General features: G+C 47.2%; 1 long non-coding RNA gene across 2 annotated transcripts; it reads right to left on the bottom strand.

Annotated features, from left to right (window-relative positions):
- Positions 1–843: 843 nt before the first annotated feature.
- On the bottom strand, positions 844–2,603 carry LOC143651640 (uncharacterized). Of its 2 annotated transcripts, none has more exons than XR_013160085.1 (3): positions 2,516–2,603; positions 1,702–2,242; positions 844–1,237 (listed from the first exon to the last, which is right to left on the bottom strand). It is a non-coding gene; the product is annotated as an uncharacterized LOC143651640 (long non-coding RNA). The 2 variants fall into 2 exon arrangements; XR_013160086.1 differs by having other exon boundaries at positions 2,567–2,595.
- Positions 2,604–9,643: the final 7,040 nt, after the last annotated feature.

The raw sequence follows: 9,643 nt of genomic DNA, 5'->3' as shown, positions 1-9,643 counted from the left end.
CAATCACAAATGTTAACAGAAAGGAAATCTTTAGGTCATTTTAAGGATGAGAAAGGACTGCAACCGTGCAATAGCTGTTACAGATAATGGAACACCAGACCAGCTACACTCAAGTTTTTCTTTGCATTTAATGCATAAAGGAGAAAAAAATTCCAGCAAACTTGAGGAGAAGGAGTCAGTTTTTGTGTTGGTCCCTCTGTACAGGGTCTGAACAGAAATAACAGTATATAATAGTTCATACTGAAGGAATGCAATAGTTAAAAAAAATATTTTCCTTCTTGAGAATCAATATTACAAATGCGTCATGTCCTCCACGGGTGAGCCATGTGGCTTCCTAAGAGGGAGGATGGAGGGAGGCAGGTTGGGATGTGGGGCAACTCTCTAAAGCACCTTGGAAAGGGAGCTTTGCTATTCATTGGTGGCTGTTATTTTGGGTCCAAACTCATAATCAAGACTCTATCTAAGAGTAGCTGAAGTCATGCCTATTTCCAGCGGCTATGGAGTCTGAAGCCATTTGGTCTCCTTGCAAGGAGTCGTTCCTCTTTAAAGCACATGTTAAAAATGCCTTACCTGGGAGCTGCTGGGGGCCTGGGAGAAAGGGCAGGTCCAAAGGAAGACAACGTGCCTTTGTGACATGTTCAGGGACAAAGCTCACCAGTCCTTTGGCCTCAGCGCAGCCTTCAAAGGCTTTGCACAGAGGGGAAGGCAGGACATTCCGGTACCTTCCGTGCACTTTTACTTTGCCAAAGTGGAGTGACAACACAGAAGCCCAAGCATTCGTCCTTGAATTTTTTTCCCTTTTAAAAGAAATCTTTCCCCTACCCAGGAATATTACCCCTCACCTCTGTTCCTTTCTCTCCAGGTTGGTATAATATTGTGAATAGATGGTCAATTATTCTACATGGACATAAATATTTTACCAAATAAATCACAAACTCCTTGTGAGTACAAACCATGTCCTATGTTTCCGTAGTCATAGTACCTGGCTCATAAAATACTTTTTAACAGAGTTGGACAGTTAGTTCAGGAATGACCTTTACTTCTTCTTGCAAGAGACAAACCAAGTGGGTGCTGTGGCATATGCCAAGGGATTATGCGTTTTCACCCATAGAAGAAAGCATCCCAGGATGAGAGCCAGTGGCCTGGGAGCCTCTGCTCCTGGCTCAGCTACACATAACTCGATAGTTCTGGAACAAGCTCCTGTGGCTCTTGCTTTCCTATTTCAGAATTGACTTATCTGGAACATAAAAAAAAGGTTTCAATGTTCTATAAGGTTTCTTCCAAGTTCTAAAACACGAGGCTAAGTGCTGAAAATGTTATTTGATCTATAACTGTCCTAGGCATGAATGGGAAAGCAAACAGAACTCATTCTCATAGCATCAATCCAAGGCCTCATTTGAATTTGTTTTAAAAAGTGTATCAGTCCTGATGCATTCACTGCAGACCTCCTAATAAACTATCCAACTCACGGTGAGCAAACATGCCAAGTATAATAATGGCCATTTGCATTTTGAATAATTTGGGGGTATCTCGGGGTATCTGGAACCAAGCTGCCTTGGGTCAGTGATGACACTTAAGGGCTGGTGCACGGAACTATCTTTTGCAACATCTTCCCTTCAGTAAGATTCATTCATTCACTCAGCAAACATTTACTGAGTGCCTACTAGAAGTCAGCAGAGAACAAGAAAAGGTGGCACTTACATCCTAAAGGCAGCAATCCAGGCAACAAATAAGGACAGAAGATATGATAAGTGCCGTAAAGACAATAGAACAGCAGGTTTTGATGGAATGATGCTGCTTTCGACGGGCTGGTCAGGGGAGGCTTCTCTAAGGAGACTCAGGAGGAGAAGAGCTTCTTTGTGCAGAGATCTCTGGAGAGGAAAACATTCCAGGCAGTGGCAGCTGCAATTGCTATGGTCCTTAAGTGGAAACAAGATTATTGTGTGTCCCAGTGAGCATGCAGGGTGGCCCTGGACACAGTGCAGAGGTGGAGGACACATCACGAAGGCCAGGCAGGGCACATGGAGTTGATTCAAAATGGGAGGGGAGGCCAGAAGAAGGTGTGCGGTGGCAGAGTGACATGGCGCTAGGCTGGGTTCCTTAATTTTCTTGTTCATTCCTCGTACTTCAGGTTGGTTCCACTGTAGCCATTAGTGCTTTCTATTCATACCCTTGTGCCGTTGTCTCAGAAAAAGTTCTCTTCGTTTCAATTCCATTCCACTGAAAGCAAAAGTACCCTGGCCTTGGCCAGAAAGTAGCGTTAGAGACCCATCCCACCTCACCTGGAGAAGAGTGACCTGGCACCCTAACCTGGAGATGCTCATTTCCACAAAAAGCCGGGCACCAAGCATCTACACACTGTGCTGCTGAGCCAGCCCCCCCTTACAGACCAGGGGTCCCAGGGTTAGCAATCTGCCCCAGGTCGCACAGCTAGCAAGTGCTAGAGTCAGGATGCCTGGAATGGAATGGGTGACCTTTTCTTTTTTTTTTTTTTTTTTTTTATAGCATATCCCACCATTTCAATCACTTGCTAGGCAATGAGAAAACAGAGGTGAACAAACCAGACAGGTTGGGCCCTCATGGAGCTTAGTCTGGCAGAGAAGAGAGAGTCAAATGAACGACTCCACAAATAAATACCTAATTACGATGTCATATATACACAGTCATGTGTAAATCATAATGGTGGCTACCCCCATGGGTTGCAGTGAGGTGCCTGAGTCAGGGCTCTTACAAAGAAATCTGGGCAGCGTGAAGCTGGTCCACCAGCCCCGGCCCGCCCACAGCTTCATCTCAAACAATATGGCGTGAGTCGGTGTGCGTGCCCCAGCCCCCCTACCCTGACCTTGCCTCTCCCCTGGGGCCTGCGGCTGGGTGCCACCTCCCTGCTGTGTCCTCCACCTGCCAGCTCTGACCACCCACTGTCCACCCATGCCCCTGCAATGTCACCACTTCAACGACCCTGGGGAAACACCTGTCATTTCCATGAAGACCTCCACCCCAGAGACTCATGTCCCATTGTATGACAGCTGGCCTGGTAAGATCCAACCCGACCTCACTGATGGGCAAAGGGCCTAATCCCCAAAGTGCCCTAAAGACCCCTCTAAGCTTCCCTGGAGTCTTAATCTCATCTCCTTAAGTCAGCCTTCCTTAAACCCTAAAAAATAAGCTCAAGATAAAGAACAATTTTTATCCAATGTAATGAAATATAATCTCTTCTTAACAGTATTGTCCATTTCTGGACCTTGACCTTTTCAAACTGTATCTACTAAAATTCTGCAAAACCATTCCTTTGGGGGAAAGCCGGGATCTTGGTTGGCCAACTTTCCTTGGGCTCACAGTGAAACTGGACACACTGTAGCCATCCTGAAAAGGTGGGCTCTGGTGCTTTATATAAGAGGCCAGTAATCAGCCAGATTAAAGCCTACCAGCCCTTCTCATGGCATCCTGTGGAATCACACAAATCTCCTGGGGATCTTATTAACATGCAGATTCTGTCCCCAGGGGTCTAGGGCAGGGCCACTGAGTCTTCTTTCTAACAAGTGCCCGGGAGATGCTGACCCTGCCAAGCTAGGGCCCCACTTTGATTAGCTTCTTAGAAGTGCAGAATCCTGGGCCCCACCTCAGACCTAGGAATTGAATCTACATATTAACAAGATCCCAGGTGGGTTCTGTGTATTTTACAATGTGAGAAACTCCGGTCTCTAGGGTTTCCCACCACCTGTGCCCATGGCAGACATAGCTAATCAATCACAGCAGTCCGTGACATGTCTGGGAGCCTCAAGGTTCTGGGCTGCGAATGTCCCAACCACATTTGTGAGAATCCCCCTGGCAAAGAAACCTTACAGCAGCATCTGTACCAAAAAAGATAAAGATAGGAAGAACCAGCTCTAACATAAGACTAATGAAACAGGAGAGGGAAACAAGTCAGGGCAAAGCCCAGCTTTCAGAATCCCCAAGCCAGAAAGATTTCTAGAAGGAGCCAAGGAAATGCATGTAATGTTGGGATGAAGCATAAATATAGGTGAGGGACATGGTGTGTCTGTGTGTGTGTGTGTGTGTGTGTGTGTGTGTGTGAGGTGGGGTGGGGTGTTCTGGAGGCAGTGAGAGAAGGGTCTGGAGCAGCTGAATGTCCATTTTGGCATAGATCAGGAAGAAGGCCTCGGAAGGGCAGAGAACCTGTCCACTTTGGCTAGGGTTGAAGGAAAGGCAAGGAACCTGTGCCCTTGGCAGGAGGCAACAAAAAAGTGCACCCACTGTCAACCAGGTAGGGACTGGCTCTGTCACATCAGTGATCTCATCCAGGTTTCTCAATCCGTGGGGAGGTACAGATGGGGAAACTGAGGCCAAGAGAGTTTAGATTTGGGGGCTGAAGCCCCACCCAACCTGCCTGCAAAGGCCAGCTTCCTTGACTCATACTTATTCATACTTTGGCATAAATAAAATCCATGTCTTGCAGTCTCCTGACAAATGTCCACTAGAGGGTCCTTGGTGGGCTTGCTTGGGTAAGGGGGCAGAAAGGGGTGAGAATCAGTGAGGGTATCCAGAGCCCAACAGTGCAGCCAGGTGGAGGTAACGCCCCAGTAGGTATCTGACCAGACCCCCAAGGAAGGCAGGACAGGTTCCAGGGAGGTGCTTTTGTCAGCTGAAGTGCAAGTCGGGCAGCTGTATCTTCTCTGTTTTATTGCATATGTGCTTGGTGCATCTCACTTGCTAGCTCGTGCATCCTCGACGCCCCTTTTTCAGAAGTGGAGGTTGCAAAGGTCAGGCCCAAGCTGTCCCTGGGCTGAAATTCACACCCAGATCAAAACGAGAAGCACCCTTTTGGGCTCATTAAGAAGAAAAGAGGGCATTTATGGGGTTGCCTGGGCACATGCCACCCATTCTAGCATTGCATTTATGTATGGCTTGATTGAAATATGGGGCAATCCATCATCAATAAACTTTCGCAAGGCCATTTATTTGTAAGTTGGGGAATGCCTTTTTCTCGCAGTACCCAGTTCCATGGCAACTTCCTACTCAACTTTGTCCCCTGACACCTAGTGGTTCTCTGTAGAAGTGCAAGGTACTCGCGGGACAACTGCACACAGGTGCAAATGCTACCACTTTGTAGGATAAAAGATGGGCCAAAATTAATGGTAGCTGAAGAATCCATGGAATTTAGAAGATGCGCATTTAAGTCATAAACTTCTATAATTCTATGTTTTATTGCTTATATCCATGCTTATTTACAATCACTGGTGGGAAATACACTATATCCGATCCACTGTCCCTTAATTGATATAAACTACATTTGATAATATAATATATAATATAATGCAGTATAATACAATATAATATAAACCCAATGCTTGCAGACATGCTCAATAACAAAAAAGCATTATAAATTTGAAAATGCTACAGGTCATGAAAGAATCCATTCTCCTGAGGATGGCGTGAATGCTTTAGGATTATCGGATGGATGAAAATATCCATAAATAGGGTTCCCATCTGTTATGTCTAAACTTTTGATAAAACAAGGAGTGGTTTTTAGAGACTTTATGATTACAAGGAAAACTTAAGAGTGCTTCCTGAGTAACTTTCACACCACAAAAGCACAACTACTAAAGGAACCCCAGACAATATTATGAGAACATGTATTTTAACCACTTCCCCACCCTTCCCCTCCCTTCCCCTGTCTCCACCCCAGGGTTCAATTATCGGCAAAAATCCAAGGGGAGATTCTTCAGTTACTAATGTTCCTTTACAGGGAATCCAGCTGAAGGGCAGGGGAAAGCTTTGTCACTGTGGGGCTTGAATCGCAGAATCCAGCAGCGGCTCAGCAGACTTTAACACACTCAAATTATTTTTCAAACATTTTGGGTTTGGCAGAATGCATCTTGCTAAGCCCCCTTTCCCAACATTTTTATTCCTATGTGAATTTCAAGGGAAATTTAATATGCGTGTTTCAGATTCACTTAGGCTTAACTCAACACAATTGTTTATTGAGAGCCACTTTGCATCCAAGAATCTTCTGGAACCCTTTCTTTTACCAGCCCCTTCAAATGACTTTCTTTCTAACCCGGAAGTCTGTGTTTGCCCAGAGTAAATTGAACTCAAACCCCAAAATGATTCAAGTTTGATTCGGAACTCTGAATCCCTGAATTTTGAAGAGGGTTGGAAAGCTTGCAAGCAACTTCTCATGTCACTGCGAATGTCTTGCGGCGGTATTGAGAAGGGTAGCATGTTACCAGCAAGATGCAATGATTATATGGCATGACATTTGGCAGATGTGAAACAGAAAGTCTGACTTCTTGCTGCCTGGATTGGGGGCTGGCCTGGCCATGAATCTTCAGGTCTGGGTGGCCCAGGGAACTGTACAGCCACATCAGCTCTCTGAGTGTTGGCACTTTCCTCCGTGGACTCACAGGTACAGCGCTGACAGTTTATACTCACGAGCAGCTCAGAATGGCAGACCACGTGGTGCAGCCTCATGAGGGCCTTTGCACTAAAGGGACTCTCTTCCTTGGGTTGGCCTCACCATCTAACACAGGAAATGGAAGCTGTGGATTAATCAATGAGCCACATCATGCATCCCATCCCAGGGTACTTTTTCCCTTGATATTTTATTCACTAGAAAACTGAGCACAACATGTTCAGAGCAGTTTATTAAGGCCAAAATAATAAGACATGGTGATAAGAAGTGTTGTTGTTGTTGTTTTTTTATGTCCTGCACTTTTTGTACAAAGATGACATAATTATCCCTCTTGAATTAAGAAGTTTGTTTTCCTAGTCATGGTGATGGGGCAGGATTTAAACAAGCAGCTGTATCTTTAAGATTAAGTTCAGCTGCATATAACAGAAAATTCCAAATAGCAGGCTTAAAGAAGGTAGGGATTTACCTTCTGCTTACATGAAAGAAAGTCGAGAAAGGAAATTCAGGGCTGAAAGCATGGTTCCAGAATCATCAGGGACCCTCTTTCTATGCCTCTGTTCCAACTTGCTTACCATGGAACTTTTACTTTCAGAATTATTTCTTGGTCACAAGGTGGCTGCTGGAGCCCCAGTCCACATGGCCACGTTCCAGGCAGCAGGAAGGAAGAAGGGAAGGATAGCAGTGTGTTTACCTCTCAGCTGACTCAGCCTCCTTTAAAGAGCTTCTTTGGAAGACTTCTGCTTCTATCTTAATAGCCACCTTTGTCTGAAAAAGAAGCTGGGAATTATGTCTTATCGAGACACATTGCTCTTCCCAATAACATGGGGTTCCCCTGGCAAGAAATAAGTGGAGAATTGGGTGGTCAACCAGCCGTCTCCACCTCCCCCACAGTGCTTTCTCCTGGCCTTGCCACAACTCTCCTCCCCGAGCGATTACTGGTGGAAGGCAGAGCCCACAGGAAGAGTTGGGCAGCCATGAACCATCTGACCGCGGGTGGCTGAGGCCTCGTCAAGGCCCGACACACTAATAATTGGATGTCTACCACTTTGATAAACTCAGTTCTCTGCATGCTTCTGCCGGGTCTGAATCTGATTTATTTCAGACCAAAATTGCCTGTGGAAGATCTCCCCTCAGCGCCACAAAGAACCAGCAGGCCTGAAGAGAAAGCGGCTGACAGAAGCAATGAGGCAGCCACATTCTCTCTGCCTTTGTTGGGTGTCCCTGGGCTCATCTCCCTCAGGCCTGGGGTGTCCCTGCAGAAAAGCAGATTCACCCGCATGCTGCCTGAGGTCACAGCGGTGCAGGGGACAGACGGGGCTGACACATCCTCACTCTCCTCCTGGAGTGAGTGGGAAAGGTAGCTAGCCCCTTCTCGAGTCAAGTCTGGGAAACACCGGACACCACACGAAACACAAATTCGTTGATCCTGATGGGTAGGTAGTTATAGTAAAGGCAGACTTCCCTTGTCCCAGGGGTCCCCGTCATCCCCATTTTATAGTTGAGGAAACTGAGGTGAGGCTGCCTGCCCGGAGTCACTGAAGGGCCCATGTGGGGATTTGGCAAGCTCCACGGGCCTCCCTTACCTCAGAGAACCTCCCTCACTGGCGAGCTCTCCATGGACGGGTTCTGCACACTCAGGCCCAAACTCCTGGCTGCTGGAGAGAGGCAGTTCCTGCCGAGCCTCGAGCTGGTCCTGCCTGGGCAGAGAGAGGAGTGGGAAAGATCTGCCAACCAAGCAGGGTGGCCCGGGAGACTAGCAGACCACGGGTCCATGCCAGGCCTGAGCTCCCCCAGCTGGGATTAGGCATCAGTCTTGAAATAAAGGAAAGCAAAGTGGGGCTCCATTATCTTCAGCAGCATTAACTGCATTTGCTACAGGCCTCAGCATCTCCCACATTTGTTTGTGGATTTAAAAATAGCTTTGGGGAGTGGGACAGTTGATATCTGCCTTCTATCCTATCTTTGTCTTTTACTCATGCTTATTGTTATTTACTAAAACAAATAAGCCTTCAACACGAGGTATTTTGTACCCAGATAATTTAGCATGCCAAAAAGCACCATACAAGATCAAGCTATTTTTTTCACAATGAGATTAGCAAAGTAATTGTCGACCAAGTGTGGGTCCCAGGAGCAGGAGAGACGCCAGGGAGACCTGCTGGCTTCCAAGAAGGAATGCCCCCTAAGAAAAGCCTCAGGGCTAATAGGTACAGCACTTTACAGTCTAGAAAGCATGCCCTCACACCATTTTCTTGCTTGTGCCTCCCCCAAAACTGTAAAGTGGGAACTAAGATGATCTTACTGAAAAGGAAATCGAAGCTCAAAGAGATCAGGTGAACATCCAAGGGCGTGGAGCTAGAACGGAAGGCAAGGTCGAGGGAGAAGGGGGCTGGGCCCCCCCACGCCTTAGGTGCTCAAGCAGCCTATGGGCCATCCAGACACCCAGGGACCCACTGTGAGCAAGAACGAGTCCTTCTGCCTTCCCCAGCTCCTGTGGGATGCTACCACCCTCTTGTACCTTTCAAGCCTTCTGCACCATCTCTGGTCTTGCTTACTCAATGTTGGGAGCAAGTATCCACATGCCTCTGTTTACTCACCTGTGAAATGGGGAGAAGGGCATCTTGCTTTCGTCTCTCCTTGTGAACAGGATGGCCTGCTGAGCAGCCAGACAGGGTGGGGGTGGGGCAGGGGCATGTAACCGAGGCAGTTGATGGGTCTAGACAAGCCCCGAGCAAGGCGCCGCCTCCTGCCCCTCTTTCTGGGGGCTTCTTCCCCTGAAAATGTCTATGACTGGGTGTCTTGCTCGGATCTCAAGTACGTGGTATCACGTGGGTGCCACCTGGAGGAGCTGCAGAGCAGGATGGTGTCCTCGCAACAGCCCCCAAAGCCATATCTCAAGGGTCGTGAGGGTGCCTGCGGGGTGACAGGAGGTAGCCTCCATCCACACTTCATAGCCAGTCAGACGGCGGAGGCTGCCCACCTTTGGACAAGGGGCCTTTGCACCCTTACCCTCTAAGAGCAGAATTCTAACCCCACCCCTTTACCCCATCATCAATCTGTTGATTATTTAATTAAACAACACTGTTCCATCTACATTTTTTTTTATTTTATTTTAAATCCCTAACATTCATTCAGGCCCAGGATCCCAGATAAATTCTTGAGATGGAAGCTCAGTTTGAAAAGCTTTTCTAGCTGTAGGCTTTTGATGCTTGATAGGCTTTGGTACCTGGTTTC

This window comes from Tamandua tetradactyla, chromosome 12 (assembly GCF_023851605.1).
Source record: "Tamandua tetradactyla isolate mTamTet1 chromosome 12, mTamTet1.pri, whole genome shotgun sequence".
NCBI classification, from domain to species: Eukaryota; Metazoa; Chordata; class Mammalia; order Pilosa; family Myrmecophagidae; genus Tamandua; species Tamandua tetradactyla.
This window is presented reverse-complemented; position numbering and strand designations above follow the sequence as displayed.